The sequence below is a fragment of the Orbicella franksi genome, chromosome 1 (genome assembly GCF_964199315.1).
Source record: "Orbicella franksi chromosome 1, jaOrbFran1.1, whole genome shotgun sequence".
In the NCBI taxonomy this organism is placed as follows: domain Eukaryota; kingdom Metazoa; phylum Cnidaria; class Anthozoa; order Scleractinia; family Merulinidae; genus Orbicella; species Orbicella franksi.
In genome coordinates, this window is record NC_138145.1 from 16272707 (window position 1) to 16292465 (window position 19759).

The 19759-nt window shown below is 38.2% G+C and overlaps 2 long non-coding RNA genes across 8 annotated transcripts; one reads left to right on the plus strand and one right to left on the minus strand.

Moving 5' to 3' along the window:
• Positions 1 to 38: 38 nt before the first annotated feature.
• LOC145492904 (uncharacterized) lies at positions 39 to 19570 on the minus strand. Of its 7 annotated transcripts, none has more exons than XR_014050071.1 (4): positions 18752 to 19570; positions 11076 to 11233; positions 9836 to 10675; positions 39 to 9270 (listed from the first exon to the last, which is right to left on the minus strand). It is a non-coding gene; the product is annotated as an uncharacterized LOC145492904 (long non-coding RNA). The 7 variants fall into 7 exon arrangements; XR_014050072.1 differs by having other exon boundaries at positions 39 to 8714; positions 9110 to 10675; XR_014050070.1 differs by having other exon boundaries at positions 39 to 8717; positions 9110 to 10675.
• On the plus strand, positions 12239 to 18397 carry LOC145492897 (uncharacterized). The gene is made up of 2 exons (XR_014050063.1): positions 12239 to 12837; positions 13203 to 18397. It is a non-coding gene; the product is annotated as an uncharacterized LOC145492897 (long non-coding RNA).
• Positions 19571 to 19759: the final 189 nt, after the last annotated feature.

The window sequence follows — 19759 nt, forward strand, 5'->3', positions numbered from 1 at the left end:
AATTTTAGGTTTTTTTTTTCTCAAGTTTACAAATGCGACTCGACATAAAGTTAAGTTCAGTCCAGTTTTCGTTGAAATCCTCCTTGTCCTAAAGCTTTTTCCGGATTAAATTTCACGAAAAGTGAGAGCAATGGTGCGGTTATGGTTTGGCGGGAAAACCTTTTGGAAAACAACTCCATCTGGGGAATACTTCCCTTAAAAGGGATAAGGGTTAAGGGTTAAGTCAGTAACAAAACAGAGTAATTAGTTTTCTGTCTTGGGGAAGTTACTTTAATTGCATTTTTTACGTTTGGGATCGGACTAGAACATTCCACTGAGGTTAGAATTCTATGCCAAATAATTTCATAATATCTGATTTCGAAAATAAATGAGTGATCAATGTAAATAATTTAACAAAATCAGATCTTACAGAAATTGTGCGCATTCCACATGGGTTACTTCGCGCCATAACTGTTCGATTTCCAAAGATGATGAATTTCTATATCGTTCATCAAAAAGCCTATTCACACCAAAACTGTGTCAACTGTGCAAAGGATAAGTGCAGTTATTACAGTCGGATGATGTTCACTTTGTTCTTCATTAACTGCCTTGTTTTATTTTTCAGCTCTCTTCATTTCATGATGACCAGTTCTTCTCCAGTCAGCCACTGCCATAAAAAAGACATTTCAGAGACAGACCACCCAGCCTGTTATTCATCAATATGCTGAGTGCTACACCCAAGCCAGACAGGACTCTGATGAAAAATCAAAGTGGTGGTCAGTACATTCACTGTGGGCTGGGAGGGGTGGGTAAATAGAGCTCTGGATGAACCTTACAAAGCATACAAAGCACACACTTTCGGCCAGAAGTCTATATACTTCTGACTTCACTTAATTAAATAGATAATCTAATTAGATTTACTAATGGGACCCTGGATGTGGGATGGCTCCTCCCTCTTGCCTTTCTAATTTGGGTTTCTTTTCAGGTTATTCTGCCAGTGACTGGAATTCAGCTTTATTTCGACTTCGAGTTCGGTTGTAATTCGACTTCAGTTTGACTTCGTTTTTACTTTAAACCGGCTTTTTTCGACTTCAAATCGGCTTTATTTTCATTTCGACTTTACTCTGGCTTCATTTTGTGACTTCACATTCGAGACATGAGATATGTCATTGTTCTGTCTGCGTTTCGACTCCCGCTTAGTTGCGCCTAGGTCAATTATTCTTTTACATTTCACTTGACAGTTTTCACACTGATAAGTGAAATTTTTTTGGTAAGGTTCAACCAGACGTTTACAGATAGTGCAGGAAGGTAGTTAAGGAAAAGCTTAGACTAGTTTTTAGGCATCTAAGTACTCACCCTAATGCCTTTTATTTTTTGCAAGGTTTAGAATTTGTGAAAAAGCTTCCAAAATTGGTTTAAATTTCCAAATTTTGTCGCACATATTTGCGAAATGCATGGATGAATCATAATATTTATCTTTTTCTAGGGGTGAATTTTTATCAGTGTGATAACTATGGAAAGTAAAAACCCTCAAAATTTAAAGGCACTAGGGCATGGGATCAAGGGACAAAGCACACACCTCAGCTCATATCAGCTAGATAGGTAGCCTTTGATAATAGCTGACAAGGATCATTGAGCTAACCAAAAGAGGAAAGGCAGCCAGCCGGTTGGCAGATGAGCAGGAGTGCCAATCAATGAATCACTGCAAGTACCTTGGAAGCTGCTAATGCTCTGACAAAAAGAGGAATCCAGGACCTAGCCAAGAAGATAATCACCAAACAATAGGCTGTTTGCACTATGATGTCATTTGACTAAAACAACCAGAGTTCAGATTTTTTCCTAATAAATACAATAAATAGCAGCCCAATCCCAGTGAGCTAAACAACGCTTTAAGGATTCTCACTTATGGCATGACATCATAATGAAAATTGCCTATTGCTACAGTTAGGATGATGAGAGTAGTATTAGACAAGGTAGACAAGCAGTGTAAATTATAGAAAATTTCAGCAGCGGAAGAACAGGACCTGACTTGAGATGGAGACATGGAGCACCTGTGCAAAGGATTGCAGTGGATGCCAACGTATCATTGTGGCCTTGACTGCCTAGGTATGATGACTTCAGCAAGCATTGCCATTGAAGCTTCACGACTTGAAGACAACTCATACAACAAAAGCAATCAAGATGCAAAAACATTTATCCACCCACATGTGACATGTATGTCTGATCATTATCATTATCCTCATTGTCATCATCACAAACATCACGAATCTTGCTGTTTATTCTATGGTGGAACATGGACAGCTAAAGAAACACAAACAACAGAAGCAATCAAGATGCAGGAAGAATGAAACTCTAAGTTTATGCAGTCACACATGGAATGCATGACTTATCATCACCATTATCAACACAAATCCTTTACCACTAAGTGGCTCACAGGGAAACAAATCCTAAGGTCTCTCCATTCCTGGGGGTTCTGCAGCTAAGATTAGGAAGATGAGAATATACCAGCCAGTCAGATAGAGTACAAGTTGCAGAAAAATTCAAAAAGGAAACAAACAGGGTGGCTTTGGAAGGAGAACAAAGGATACCTGCCTAAAGATGGCCAAGAACTAGTCAGACTAAAGGAAACAAAGTATCTCTCCTGTATTGTAAAAGTGGGGTGCAAAACAATGATGTCAACAAGCATTGCCATTGAAATTCTGTTGTCCTTGTCAGTCATTTCTGATCCTTTGGATGCTATGCTTTGCACAGGGAAACAACAAGGTCTCTCCATTCTTGTTGCATCTGGAAGTCACTTGGCCAGCTAGGTTTAAAGCTTAGAGTTCTGTCTCTGGGTCCTCCTTCAGGTGTGCCTGGGATAGGCTAGGGCCCTAAACCTTTTTATCTTATGGTCCTCTCATATTCACCCAGAAGCAACGTATTTGAAGGCCTAATTTTTCACCCTAACTCATGTACAAATTTGCTGCATGCCATGATGAGAGGGGGATACTAACATCCCATTCAGGGAAGATGAAATACTCTTAGTCATTTTCAACCTCTGAAACTGGAGTAAGCCCTGGCAGTCTGGAAATGGTAGCTGGATGAAGACTTTGCCTACCTCATGACATGAATGGGCTGATATAGAATATTGCATGATCTAGATCCTCCAGAACAACAGAAAGTGTCCAGCACATTTCTCTACTCTGCTCTCTTTGTTTGTACAAAATGACAGTCAGTTGATGGCAGTGCTTGGCAGTAAAGTTGACATAATGTATCCCTGTATTACACCAGAATTCAATTACCAGCGCTCACTCACTCAGTCAATCCTCTTCATTCCACTTGGGTGGACCATAGGTCGTCCTCTAGTGCCCGCCACCTGACCCAAATTTGAGCAGTGTGTTTCACTTCCCACCATGTGAGTTGCCTCTCATCTAACTCTGCCATTCTTGTGCACCTCCAGCTGTGCTGGGGTATCCCTCTCTCGTGCTCCCCCTGTGGGTTCCACCCTATGGCCCTCTTGGCTATGTATCCATCTGGTCTCTTCAGTGTGTGGCTAACCCAACCCCAAGCTCTTTGTCTAATCTCCTACTCTAAAGGTCGTTGCCCTGGTTGTCTCTAAAACTCCTCATTTTGTATTGGTCTTGGCCACCAAATGCACAGGATATTCCTCAGGCTCTTATTGATGAATACTTGCAACTTCTGCTTCAATCCCTTGGTCAACTGCCAAGTTTCAGATCCATTCAGGAGCACAGCCTTCAGATTTGACCCAAAGACTCTTAACTTGTCTTCATTGTCAGTGCCATATACCGCCATATTGGTCTTAACATGGCAAATGCCTGCCTTGCCTTCCCAATCCATGTCTGGATATCCTCATCAGTACCACCCTTGTTACTTAGAATGCTCCCGAGGTATGTGAATTCGTCCACCTCCTCGAACTGCTCCTCTTCAATCCACACACCATCACCGCGTTTGGTACAGATACACATCAGCTTTGTCTTTGCAACAATGATCTTCACTTTGCACCTTGCTCCTCCAAGGCCTGTGTCTGATCCTTCGTGTCATGCATTCTGTGCGACAGTAGGGTCAGATCATCGGTCTTCTAAAGATGTTGTGAAGGACCATTGGATACCATGCCTCCTATCAAAAGCTGTCCTGGTCTGCAATCGGGGGCAAGAGAGATAGCAGGCAGCCTTGTCTGGCTCAGTCCTTGTGCATAGTGGTTAGGTCTTCCGTCCATTATGTACCACCTGCCCAGAAAAACCCTCATAAAGAGCTCCGACTATGGTAACTATCTTGACAGGCATCCTGTAGTGACACAACAACTTCCACAACACCTCTCTGCTGATGTTGTCGAAAGCCTTCTCAAAATCTATTAAGTTGACACACAAGGAGGACTGCCACTCAATGCTTTGTTCCACAATAATCCTCAGTGTTGCTATTTGGTCCATATTGCTTGGTATTTGGCATTTGGTCCAGACAAACCTCCACTGACACTCCACTCCCCAGCCTTAATTGCCTCTGGTGGTATATTGTCACAGCCTGCTGCCTTCCTTTAACTTTTTCATAGCGTTCCTGATCTCAGCAATGTAATACAACCTGTCCTGATGTTTAGTTTGTTGCTTGACTCTACTTCTGGAGGGTTGGGTGGCTCCTCATGGTTAAGCACTCCTTCAAAGTGCTCCTTCTATCAGTGCATCTCTTCCTCCACTGATATGAGCAGCACATCTGCCTCATTTCCCAGTGGCTTACACAAACTTGAGACATGTAAGCTTCACCACCACGGCAAGGTGTCAGCCCAAGGTGAGGCAATTACCAGCATGTCTATTACGTACACCAGACAACTTGGCTGAACTTAGAATAGTACAGCATTGTCAAGACTTCCTCATATCAATTACAGCATTTTTTTTTTACCACACTTGTATTCAAGTAGAAGATTAAACCAAAGAAGAGTGAAGTGGAATACTGTCTTAGGGAGGAAGGAAGCTAAGTAAAGAGCAAACTGATAGGAGCCTGATCACATTCTGTTCTAATTAAAACTATTAAATCCCTCAGTCAACACTTGAAGTTTAAAAGACTGGCAAGCATCTCCAGTGTGTTCACGATGCACTGCCCCTTATTATGTCAGTGTTTCTTTGGTACAGCCATAGCTGTGACAAGCTGATTGTCAAGAACCTCTCACCCTGACTCTTCTTCTCAAATGCAAATGTCGCAAGAAACATCTCTTATTTTTTCCTATTAATGCCCAGGAAGCCAGTCAATGTGCGTGTTATCATGATATAGGAATTTTGGATTTGTGCATATGTGAACAGTACACGTCATGGCAAGATTATTCATGAGTGCACAAAACTACTTCTGACAGTCATCTCAACTATGCCTTCCTAGACTCTCTTGATACTCATTAGTGGCTTCATCGTTCTACAGGACTTAATCAAAAGCAGGTTTTACCTCATAATGGCACAAAGGTACGACCCTGCTGCATATATGGCTTTTTCGAGATTGATATAATCAACCCCTCCCCCCTCTTTTGATATCTGTTACTGCCTCACCCCACTCTCGTGTATGAGAAACATTATGAGAAACATTTTATGCAGCCAGCCAGCGAGTAACACTTCATCCACTTATGACCTGACTGACATCTTCAAGGGTTGATGAATGTCAAAGTCCACAGCTTCATCAGCATGTTCGATATCAGCTGATTCATCTACAGCCTCCATGATAAAGGATTCTCCTAAATGATACTTGGTTCAAGTTCTTTCTTTTTCTCAGTTGTCAGTAATGCACCTTACTGGGGCCAGATAGAGATGTCAATGTAATTGCTGCCTGCAACCAGTGAGTTACTGGTAGTAGCCTCTGCCTAAGCTAGATTCCCAATATATTTTGACCTCTAATGGTCAACTTAAACATCATGGATGCTGTGTTAACCAGTTTCAGCTGATAATATTAATTTCAGAGAATTTGCAATTCCTTTAGAAGAAGACTTGGTTGAACCTTAATAGTTCAAGCAGTACATCAGCATCTCTTTAAATACAGAAACCTGTATAAAGAGTGATAGTGTCATGGTGAATTGAATCACTGAGCCCCCTTCTTATAATTATTCAAATGTTGGATGACAAACATACTGTAAATTATACTTCTATTCTGCTTTATTTGGAGGATGATTAGTTTGAGTCTCAACCTTTCTGTTTTATTAGGGTGGCTGCAGAAAACTTGTGCACGTCCTTGCAGGCATGGATCAGTACATACCATTGATGAGTAGGTTATTGATGCTGCGAAAGATTACCAGCGAAACCATTATTTGTTATACTACCTTAACCATGTCTTCCCATGACTCCCTTTTACTATTGATCAATTCTTAAAATACACTTTCAATTGAGGATCCTCGATTGGGATTGGCTCTGGCTTACAGACTCTTCAGGTCTATGCAGCAATTAATACTAATTTACACCAGGAAAATTGTTTACATCTGAGCTAGAACTACAAACCAGTCAGAGTACTACACAACATCATGGGACGTCAATACAAATATTACCAACTTCTCACTGGCCCATAACACAAGGTTTCACTGGCCATTAAGAACAGCAACTGTGGGACTCTGGGAGTATCCTATTCTACTGCTCAAAACCAGATAAATTTACTGAACTGGTCTTGCCATAGATTTGATACCTACATTGTACAGGAACCATTTTGAAGGATCACACTTGATGGACATTTTACTCATGATGATTCCTTTACAACATCTTGCACTCAATTCTCTGAGTTTCTACTGTGGCATTTAGAAAATACCTAAACCTGCTCAGGGTGAATGACATTTGTTGTTGCTGTTGTGCATCACTAGATTGCAGTCATCTTTCTGAAAAGTCTTGTTTGGATCAACTTCTAATTCGTTTCTACTTAGGAATAGATATCTCAATACCGATACCTGTCACTGAGGTGAATGCTTATCTTCTTCTTATGTAATCAGTAACCCAACACAGCAATATTTCATGGCCTACGTTCTCCGTGAACTAATGACCTAACTTGTGACCTATAGATTTGTAGATCTACCAGTGCTAGAGAGTACTTATATTCCAGAATGCAGTTCTAGCCTTTGATTTTGTTATTGGTATTCACTTCTCGCAGTTGTTTCGAAGACAAATTCATTTCTATAGGGTGATGTCATCAAGAGTGATGTCATCAACCTCATGCCCAACTCCAAATTATGAAGGCTAATAAGAGACTGCTTTCAGTCACGACTGAATTAGTAGACTGAGAACTGACCTCTCACAGGATCATCAAGTATTGAAAGATATCACACAGCATCAAGATAGATTGCAAGGTTATCTCATCAAAAGGGATGGACACACCTGAGATTTATGGTTAAAGGAAACCACTGGATGAGACCAAGATATGATGTTATTAGTACTTGTCTTGTCATTGAAGCATTTCTCTGGCAGCAGTTATGTTGAAGCAGCAGTAATATCCAATGGCTGAAGGTCTGAGCAATGATATACAAGCTAGGTTTCCACAACCTGGCGTGAGGTACGTTGAGAGAGAGCAATCCTGTATGTTATGTTGCAATGCAGGATGACATCAGTGTCCAATTTTCATCTTAGTCACCTTATTTGGCAACATTGTGGATTGTTTGAACTATCCTGCTTTAAAAAAATATATGATGCAGACGAAAGTGAGGTTTGAAACAGGTGTTGTCTTCCAGTGTAATATAACATACAGTTGCTTTTAATTTACTAGTTAATTTAAATTTAACATTTGTATTAGCTATTTGGTTCGGCTTCCGGTTTTCGGTTTTTGTGCTGGTAAATAATCCAGCTGCAAACATGTGAAGGCTTGGTAACGACATTGTCTCGTTAGCAAGCCAAAGCTGACAGACAAATGCGAAGTCCATTCAGGGGCCCTGGGTGTTCTAAATAAAGTGTTGACTTTACTGACACTGGAACACTCTTGGCTTTCTCTGGATGCTAAATTATTCACCTTAAGGAGCGCTTCCCCTCATGGATTAATTTAGGTCCTGTGGATTTTTGCACTGTAAAGATATTGTTGTTATTGTAAAAAGCATAGTACTCATGGCTCGTGTGCACTGCTCATTTTCGGGAGCAAAAAGCATGGCAAACACAGGAAGAAATCACTGAGAGTAACATTGTAAAATTGTAATGTAACTTAAATAAAATAATTATATAATACATACTGCATATAATAAAACTACCAAACATGAGTGTCAGTGTGCTTTTTTCCTAAACCAGTTAGTATAGCTACAGCTACATTATTAATTTTATATTAACATTAAGTGAACTTTCAGCAGCATAAACTTCTGCCTTAAATAACAAAAAAATCAAAGTGTCCATTTTTCAGGGACATGAGTTTTGTTAAATGAGCCCACTTTCGGGGGCAAACTTCTGTTTCAAATCAATCACTTCATGTATTATTTACTAAAATCATCAAAATCAAAACTCGTCCATTTTCGGGGACATCCTTAAAAGGAAGCTCTCTGGAATCACCTGATTTTGGCAGGTGTGTTTTGTTTCAGGATTATGACTGTCACCACTGAACACTCTTTGGATCATCTTAATACGAAGGTACGTTGTATGTTTAACTTTTCTCACAACTACTAACTTCTTGTAATGTGGTTAGTTTCTTAGAAGAATTCATCCCTAACTGCCACACCAAGTCATCTCTTGAAACCAAACAAACATACCAATATAAACAGACCAGCTGTTGCAGACAATCACACAAACCTGACAGATGCCTTTCATATGCTGCTGCTGCTAGAATAACAGGAAAGAAATGGACAGATGGATCAAGAGTAAGTACGAATTAGCACAGTCAACAACAAAGCAGTCTTGAGAAGTTTACAACAAAGGTATGAACAGGGACATTAAAGCTTGATGCTGGGGGACAAATTCATGGAACATACATACATTTTAGCAAAGAACTGCAATAAACGAGAGGATATTATCTTGATGGAGAACCAAAATCTCAGAACTAAGAACAGTGCATGAGCCATTAGGGAAAATTACTTGTAGTGTATGATTTTTTAATGTTTTTATTTTGAAGCAGTTTCAATATAATTTATTATGACTGATGCAGTTAAAAACAGAAAAATTATAATTGTCAGTTGGGTTTTGAACTTGCTGTTGAAAGGCAGAGGGAAACCTACTAATGTTCCTCCATCTCAAGCAGTTTTGTATTCAGGTGAATTGTTAGGGTGATGCTCAAACCGGCCAGTCACTTCATGAAGGACCTCCATGATATCGACATTTCTTGCTGGGATCCACCTGTCATTCAGTTCCTAAATGCCCTGTCTGCTTGGAAAAGAGGCTGGTTATCATCCATCCAAGAGGAAAAAAGGGAAAAATAACATGAAGAGGTCATTTCTACTGCCCTGCCAACAGCAGCCCACCACAACAGCTGCCTTTATATGTGAAGTAGAAATTTCAACTTGTAGATTTAGAAAAGTTTCTGAAGTGTTTAGAATTGCATATTAATAATCATTAGTATCAACCAACTAGTGGACTAATGCAAATCCTGCATTTTGATTGGCTATGCTACTAGAGGACTATTAGTAATAGTCCTTGAGTAACGAAATTGGCGCAATCAAGCGTGACGCTTTCTTTCGTTTTATTCCCAAATAAATATTTCTTCAACTTGCATTTGCTAACTTTATTATTGCCTTTTCTGTCCGACTAGTTGGGTGATACCAAAACAATTAGACCCTTTGCCCTCAAGGGCCACGGGTCTATAGCCCATTCGGCTTCGCCTCATGGGCTATTGACCCGTAGCCCTTGCGGGCTGCAGGTCTCATTGTTAAATAGAACTCTGACGATGTTAACAGTGAGATAGAGGAACATGTACAACTCATCCAGTAGAATATTAACAAACTCACTGATAATTGTTTGCACCTTTCAAAAGAAGCTGATCGGGATTGATCCATAAACCTATATCTTGAGTAGAGAGAAGTTCAGCTTAATATCAACATCTGTACTACTAGAGGGGATTGCATAATGTCAACATTCCTTAATGTCCAGCTGTGTACTCAGTTTGTCCTTGGAAATGAGAGCAAGACCAAGTAAGTCACACATACATAACCCCGTCTATCTGAAATGAACATCGTGAAATGATACTTTGCAGTGCTTTGTAGCTTTAAAACAGCTGCCTTTTTTACAGGAGGTAAGGACTTTATAGGGTATTTCAATGACACAAACTTTTGTAAGGTGTAGCTATGTTAAAGATAGGGGATTTTATAGTACAAAAATAATTCTTCTGACACTACATATACTTACATGCTCAATAGAACTTGCATATTGTGAAAAAAAAAGAGATTTAGCCATTTCAAAGGATCAAAAGATCAGTTTTAGAAAGCATGAATCTATAGATCTAATTGCCTTGTTGAATTTCCAAATTCTCAAAATTTACATTGGTACATCATTCGTACGCTAATCAAGGCAAAGGGACCAAATGTTACTGTAGGAATCATTTACTTAATTCTATCAGATGTACGCCAATCATTACAAAGAGCAGAAAACACAATTGTTCTTGATATGCAGTGCTTCTTGCAGTATATTTCTTTTAAAACTTACTAAATGATATTCCTCTTGTTTGAGCAGCTTTGTGTTTAAGTGAATAGGCAGAGTGTTCCAGCAGCTACACTTCAATGGCTAGATCTGGAGAGACTCCATAATATCAAAATTGTTCCTGGAGATGAGAAACTTCATATAGCTATTCACTTAAGAGGGAAAAGAACACAAAAGAATGCTTAATCACAGTGTCTTGAAGATGAACTCTTTACAAGAGCTCTCTTTCCACATGAAGTAAGGAATTCTGAGTATTCTTTTGCAAAACAGTTAATAAAATTGTTTTCAGTTTTTAGTTGCTCCTTTCTCTGCTCAAGAGAATATTAAATGAATAGTGGCAAGTTGTTGGGGCAACTTGACAGAATGCTGGGGAATAAGCTGCAATAGATTAGCATTCCATCCACGGGGAGTAGCAATATTCCTAGTAAATGCTTCATCCTCAGAAACCACAGTTAAGCATGGCACCACAAACAAGCTTTAAGTTTGGCTTCAAAGGTTTCCTTTAAGGGAATATGTTTAGCTAGCCATTTTCACTTTGTATAAAAGGCTTACCAGGAGAAGAGGATCCAAGACCATCCCAAGAACAGCTGGAGGAGACTAGCAGATGATGACTGGTGGGCAAGGCAGGCTACACCTGGAGGTAGATTGATAAGGTGGCTCAAGATGAGACAGAACAAGATGGCCTGCAGCTTCCATGGACCTATGCTCCACTGGGAATGAAAGGGAATAAGTAAGTGTAAATTAAAGGCTTATGAGATGGGTAAACTGGAGAATGAGTAGTGCTGAATATCACAAAATGTTTAGAATTGGATTCAGATGACATCAACGAAGCACAAGGAAAGCATGAGGGCTATATTGGGAGAATATACAGTTCCAGAAAATATTTATGTCTACCCCACGGAAGGTCATCTGAAATTCTGAGGGGGTGGAGGGTTTCATTTTAAAGCCCAAGTGTTTCAAGGATAGCAATATGGAGCTGGACTGAATTTCCAGTGGGGTGGGAGGCCTAAACCAAAAAATACTTCCACAATGGGGGTAAAGGTATTTTTTGGAACAACAAAATATCAGGTTCAAGACTTGATGTAATGGATAAGTGCATCAATTAAGGTCCAGAAAGAAAAGGTCCCAGGACCAACGCTATCCCTGTCAGTAAAATATTATATACTCTTGAGCAAGCTCAGCTAATCCAGGATCTATTACAAGACTTTGACTGAAAAAGAACTTTTGAGTAGGAACTTTACAGGGTCCGATACTTACAAATTATTGTACCATTTGTGCCATAAATAACACGGTCTGAGTGGCTGATTTTATTGATTATTCTTCAGGTTGTAGTCATGTTTAAATATTGACTATGATCTGATATTCAAATATGATTCTCATCTAAATCTGTTTCAGGACTGTCGCTGATGCTGTCAGTTTGGACTGTAATTTCCAAGTGGAAATCTTAATAAGATTTTACAACTCTTAAAAGAAATCTTTAGGGATCTTAAAGGAATCTTATGAGAACTTCAGAGAAAGTACTTTACAGTCTTGTAAGAATCTTTCAAAAACCTGAAATTATCTTACAAGAACTTTTAATAAAAATATTCTACGAATCTTTCAAGATCTGGTCATAAGTAATGTACAAGATCTTGTGGGTATCTTGAATGTTTTTATTTTCATTTATCTATTAAATAAAGCATGCTATAAGATCAGTTGTATGAATCTTTCAAATACCTGTAAAACATTATTACAAGAACTTGGAAGAATCCTACGTAATCTTATAGTAGTGTGAGAGCTCATATTAAAATCTTATGATGGTCTTATAAGAACTTGGATGAATTTTGTAAGAATCTTATACTTGGAGGCTAAAATGTAAGAATCTTCCAAAATCTTGTAGGTTTCTTATAAGAACTCATAAGATTCTGACACCACAGCAAACTATCTCTGAGAGACTCTGCAAGAATCTTACAAGAACTTGTGATTTATTTTTTCCATGAATCTTGTAAAATTCAGGTAAGAATCTTATAAGAACTTCTAAGATCATATCATAAAGAATATTATAAAATTATAAGGGTTTTGTAAAAATCTTATCATGATTTCCACCTGGGTTTGGATCCTGTGGAGGACTTGCCCTGCCTTCGGTTCCCTTGAAGGCTACCAATGGCGGGACAGACCCAAGGCAACAAAGAGGAGGACACCAAAAAAGGAGATGGGAACCAACTGGATGGAGGACCTGGAACAAGGTGTGTGTCCCGACAGCCAAGAGGTGGTTGGCGTTAGAGTGTACACTTGGCATGAAGATGTTGACTATGTAGAGATGGGTGAAAAGCAAGTAAGTGCTTTTAAAATGATCAAAGGGTATTCATCTTAAACTTAATTATTGTACTCCCCTCTATTAAGTGTCTGGATATATTCACAATCTTGAAGGAAGGGTTAAGTACATTTTGTGATGGTGAAATGGCTGAGGTCCTGGGGTATCAATCATGTGACAGTTGTCTGATGCTATCGTTTATTTTCTGAAATTCAACAGGCGATGGGAGATTTCTCAGAGATTTTAACCCTTTTGGTAAACACCACGAACACTCAACAGGTGAAATAACCCAGCTCAGTAAAATATTGAAGTGACCAAATATGTTCCGATTTTAGTCAGTATTGATGTGCTGATAGTGTAATAATGGAGATTAAATATTGCCACAGGATCACAATAACAACTGCAACATAGTGACGAGCTAGGCACCAGACAGAGGATCAATATATAGCACGACCATGCAAAGACCACCCGCAGTTGACGCTTCTCTACAGCTGGGGAAAGAAAGCAGCATCAAGGCCAGATTGATTAAATACAGTGGGAGGTGAGGTGATTAATCAAAAGTCTTGATGTGCATGCATCATCCATCAAGTTTTAAAAGAAATCCATCCAATCCAGTTTCAAGCTTTGGACTGAGAGGGATTTGCAGTAGTTCTTAATGACTGCTTGTTTACAATTCAAATTCTTCTTCAAGTCTGCCTACATTATAAGTAAAATGTATTAAATAATTATTAGTGACAACTAAGAATTTGAAAAGTCCTACTTCTCATTAAAGAAGGATCAATTTTAACGGTTGATTTAAATAATGAAAATTGTTATTTGCTTGCTATACTGTTTCCAGGATCATTTCATCCAGCTAATGATGTCATCCTTAACATTAAACACAACTTTCATTGCTTTATACTTCAAGAATTTGTGGAGAATTCACATCAAGTATAAATCAAACCAAAGACACAGATGACTTGCTCTGACAAGGAAGCAAAACCATCAGACAATAATTATTAGTAACATGGAGAAAGGTTAGTTTTAAAAGAGTTAAAGGTATCTCAAATAAAAGTGAACAGTGGCATGGATAGTTGCTCTTGCTGGAATGCGTGTTCTGCCAGTTTTACTAAAGTAACATGGACATCAAACATTTGGTACCTTGTCTTATTCAAGCATCACGAGAAAGACACTACGAGAAATACAGAGAGGAACTTTTAATCAGCAACCTTGAACTGTGAAACTGAAGATGACTCGTCTGCATGGATCGTGTCTTAATCATGATATGAAAACTGACTTTGTTTTTAGTAATAATCTCTGTCATCAGTATTAATAGCTAAATTCTGCAAATCTTTGTACATAGTGTTGTTTAGATCACTCTGACTGGTTGAAAAGTTGTAAGTTTCCAAGTGTGTATTTAAGGGGGTGAATACCGGTACATGGTGAACAGAACCTTTGTGTTAAACGACTAATTTCATCTCAAGAGGATTTGTATCGGAAGCTGCAAGTTGAAATCTTAACCTCCCTAACCAGGCTGAAAGTGCTGCCTGGGATTATATTTGTCATATAGTCACCCCCTTAACTACACGCCCTGCAGTATAATTATGATGATTCAGTCACCAGTGAAACAATAAATTTGTAATACAGTGAAACCTGTATTAGGCAGACCCTATATTAAGCGGACATCCTCTATTAAGTGGACACCAACTAAAGTCCCAAAATTTTCTTCCCACATTCACTGTAAAGTAAACCTGCATTTAGCGGACACCTCTGTTAAGCGGATGCAGGGCCCAATATTAAGCCATTTTTTTGCACAAAACCTGCAATAAGCAGACACTTCAACAGATTTTTACTTCTAAAGGTCTAGGTGAGAATCCTTTAATATTGTTCAGCAATGTCGTTTTAAAGCTAAGTGATTATCCCAGATTGATGCATTGACTGACTGGACATTCTCCTATGAGCAGTGTTTGATCTTTACACTGTGTTACAAAGGAATTAATAATTAACTATTATTGCACAACATATTAGAACCTGTTTTGAGTGGACACCCTGTATTAAGCAGACACTAATGAGGGTCCCATTAAGGTGTCCGCTAAATACAGGTTTCACTGTTATCAGAAACCTCTGTGAGTTACGAATCACTTGGACTCTCTTTAACTATTGCCGACAACTAGTGCTACAATTGTCAAACCATTGTCACATGGCAATACAATCCTTAAAATTTTACCTTTCTTTCTTATGTCTCAAATTCATTTCTTTAAGTCCTACAATGTAGTAAACCATTGCATTAAGTTAAAATTTACCGAAATTACACAGAAGAGTTTGGCTTGAAAATTAATTTGCAAATGCAGTCAATTGGTCACTCCCCAAATTCATTTACATTTACCTCAACAAGTATTTGCCTGTTCCAATTCAAGGAGGTGTTTATGTTATCATGAAAGCATGTACTTTTTAAACATTTGAGTACCATCCCATCTGTTTGATTTTATTCATGAGGTCATGAAACCCTTAACAAATCATGTTATTCTACAAAACTTTGCAACATTAATTTTTCACAACTTTTAAAAAAGTGTGAAAAAGAGTCTTGTTATAGGGTCACAAAATATATCCATTTAAGCGCAAAAGAAAGTTGTTGCACATTTTGTGTAATAATATGGCACCATTCCTTACGCTAAAATGCTAAAACAAGACAGAGGAAGGATGCAGCTTAGCTTAAGGCATGAAAATTAAATAATAGGTCATTTTGCTGCTCTCACTTGATTGGACAAAATATTACTTTGAGATTGGTGTTCTGAAGTCTTGTTTAGTATCCTTTGTATCGAAAGGTCTATAAGATACCTAGTGCAGCACTGTACATGTATTTTTACCAGATTATGCAAGGACCTTTTTTATATAGCCCTTCATTTGCAGCCCGCCCTACAACATGATCACATGAAACATGAAAGGAGTTCATGCCCTACTAAAATTCAACTGGACAAGACCTCAGAATACTGATTTCAAAATAAGCTAACATCATTTCTTTGTCTTCTCATGACAGTTAAGAAACATTTTTTCTCACATTATTTCCCCTGAAAACCACTTACCTGTGACATGTCCTTGGGTTGGTTCTTACAAATACAATTTGAAACTGGCTCATTTCCAGTGAATTTAATCAGCAAACATTTGTACAAAATTTTCATCAAGAGTTTCTCTTAACACAAAATTCACTGATCAGATAATGAATAAATAACATTGTACAATTCAGTAAAAACTTCTAATTAAGGTTCTTAATGCAATGGTCTAGCTAGGACTATTATACTCCTACTATTACGAATAATTTATTATCAAATTACACTGTTTAGATCGCCATCTGAGGCCTGCAACTGACAGAGGTTTCACAGTAACTTAACAGATGAATGTTCTTAATTATCGGTGCATATGTGTTCGACGAATCAAGGGACGTCATCCTGCACAAGACCAGGTTTAACCTTGTTTCAATGAAGTTTAGCATTCAGCTTAACCTATAAATTTAAGGGATTTATAATGCTAAAAGTATGCTGGTCAAAGCCATAAGAGATAGCATAATCTTGTGTACGTTTCTTTGCACATGTCAAGAGTTTTGAACTGCTTATAAGAAAAGTGTCAATTTGTCAAAAATTAGACAGTGGCATTTAAATTTTTCTAAACCTCCTGATTTCTTAAGGACATTCGTGCAAAAATTTTCCAGTCAATAGATTTTTTTTATTATGTCAGAAATTTTTTGTTATGTCAGAAATGCAAAAAATATTGGGGGTCACTGACTTTGTTTCAGAGATATTAAAGCACGTGGAAAGCTACCCTGATTTTGAAAAATTAGTGCACATAATTCAGCATGGTCTACAGCTAAAAATAACAAAGGAGAGTCAACTGAGGCAAACGATCTTAAGTAGTCATATTTTGTAGAAGTGGGTCTGTTGCGTAAACAATTCCAAATGTTACCAACGTTTTCAAAAAACTTAACCCTTTGAAACCGTTGCACAGATAAATGAAGAGCTAAAAAGAACGGAATTTGATGGTGCATTTTGCAAAAAATTCAAACTTCTAGTCGATAGATTTTCTTCATTTTTTCACTATTAAACATACAAAATCGGTAGAGAAAATGATCCATCAAAATAAAAGTAGGGGTAACCGTTACATCCAGGCAAAGCCATAGCAATGGCCATGCGACCTATCATTGTTCATTTTATTACTTAGCGCATTCTCATGCATGACGTGGCGTTTGAATTTGCGTGCACAGTAAGGATGCGCAGAAACAATTAGTGCCAACGTCCTTAAACCAACATTTTGCTCCCTTAGCAAAAACAATGGTAGGACAAATTTACCTTCAATTTGTCAAACCTCTTGATGTTTTTTAAAAACCAATTTCCATTCTCCTGGGGGGTTTGAAAAATTGGGTTTCCACTGTATTTCAACTAGCAAAATGGTAAAGATGAGAGGCATAGTTGAACACAGACCATAGATGTTTCCTGTATGAAACAAATAAGTCAAATTTATGGCAACTTGTAAATGGGCGCATAGACTTGTGACTATGCAATTTTTGAAATTATTATTTGAAGCAGGGTGATATTATTTTGTTACAGCCTTTATTGGCATTTATACCGTACATACACAAATTCAAAATTAGTATGTTTTCAATATCATTAACAAGGTTGTATTTGTACAAAACTGTACTAAACTTGGAGCATCTGAATTCTTCTTGATTTGCCTTTTAACCTGAGCTAATCTTAACATTGAGCTCAACAGTGCTTGATAACCTACTAATGCAAGAAGAATTCTGGAGTTCCAGGTCATATTTTTTTTCTTTTTACCAGATATGGAAATTACTTGGTCTTTACTGGCAGCAAAGTAAAGAAAGCTAATTAAAACATTATTTTTCAGTTATTAAAGTGCAGGGAGTAAAAATAGAATTCTTGGACAAAATAATATCACTTTGCAAAAAATTGTCTTTTGTTAATATTTTATGTACTGTAAAACTAGACATCTCATTGATTTGATAGTATACCCATCAACAAATAAAACAAAACAATTAATTATTTTTTTAGAAAGGCATATGAGTGGTAAAATTAGAGCTGACATCTGTATTTAGATAACTATAAGGAACTAATTAAAGCTAGGATTATGGCAGAATTGCAAAATGTAGTCTGAACATTCTTTGTCTTTGTTTTGCTGGGAATTTGTGACTGCATACAGCCTAGCCCTGATTCAAAGTGGAGGGAGAGGGGGAAGGGGAAAATACAGCCATAGCTTCTGAAATCCACACTTCAGTAGGCACTCACTTCTTTTGCATGATAACGACCACAATTACATGTTGATGACTGTCACTATTTTTAATATAGATAGGACCCAGTGTGAGCACTCTGACTGGTCGAAAACCCATGTTTTATCAGAGTATAAAACACAGAAAAAGCGTGTTTTATTGGCCGTTTTCACACTAGAGACGGATAATCCGTCTAAGACGGGTTATCCATCCAGCACGGATAATCCGTCTTAGTGTGAAAACGGAAGGGTGTTCATTTTAAACAAATAATCCGTCTATTTTTATCCGTCCGATTATCCGTCTAAATAGACGGATAATCGGACGGATTATCCGTCTCTAGTGTGAAAACGGCCATTGTTATTTGCCACATTACCTCTATGTTATAAAGCCATGTATTACACTGTGATAAAACACCCGGACATTTGAGAACACTCATTTTTGTTCACGCAAAATGGTTAATGAAATTCTCAAACTATGGGCGATCACATATGTTGGATGAACCCAGTCTTTAGAGAACTACAGATCTAAAGCCTCTAGCCTGAAATAACATGTCAAAGTTTAGAGCTTATGCGCTGTTTGGTTTCTTGACAGAAAAGGGTTTCCCCACAAGTTGTCAGCTGAACATTTGAATGGTTTTTCCCTTGTAAAATTTGTCTTGATCAACAATTGCAATATACCAACCTTCTCCTTCAGCGTCATTGCTGTTAAACCTGATACCCTACTGACTAAGGAATATTCCACCAACTGAGAAGGGGTCGCACTTTTCTTCCTTAAAATTTGGAAAACTGCGCAAACGAAAATGTGTAACGAATCTAGCGAAAGCAATCTCGTAAAATACTAGTGCCAGTCTCCCTCGACCGTGACCACAAGTTCGCGGGTTTTTCGTGATCAGCAGTTTGCATTGCGGGCTAGAACCAATATGGCGGAGGTCGGGCGGCGTAAAGAGTCGCCATTTCCACATCCCGCATGATACACCTTGTTTGGCCCCCGAAATTCTGCATAACAGTTGTTCCCATTTATGGAGCAACTTCAGAATACCCGGCCACTTTATTTACATGTGCCGGTGTGCTTTGAAGAACGAGGTATATAGCAATAGTTGCTATTCTTATTCAATGAGATGCTAATAAGTGGCCGGGTATTCTGGAGTTTAGCTTCACAAGGACTGGGAACTACAAAATTCACAAATTCGATTTGCTGAAATCGATATTGAAAGCGGTCTAGATTTTCCCATCTAGACTGGCATCTAGACCGGCATCTAGAACTATTAAATTTTGCGGTGAAAAAGTTGTGAACTAAAATGCAAAAGAATTGACTATTTTCTCCTAACAATATTTATTTATGGAAGTGCCAGAAAGCCTGATGAGAAAAAAAGTATAGAGGACAAGTTCATTGCCGTTGGCAAGTAAACTGTCAGCTAGCACAAACCAGTTATTAAACGAATTAATTTTTTCTTGTTTGCCATAAAATAAAAACTTATTAACCGAGCTTAGCCGGTCTGTATGGGAGAATCTTGACCTTGGTCGTGTATACAGACCTCACTGCATTTGGTCTGTACTCATGACCTCGGTCAAGATTCTCCCATACAGACCGACTAAGCTTGGTTAATAAAAGCTAATCGAATGTGGTTTAGCGTTGTCTGTACTCTTATCGACAATGATATGATTCATCACAGTGATTAAAATTTGTTGT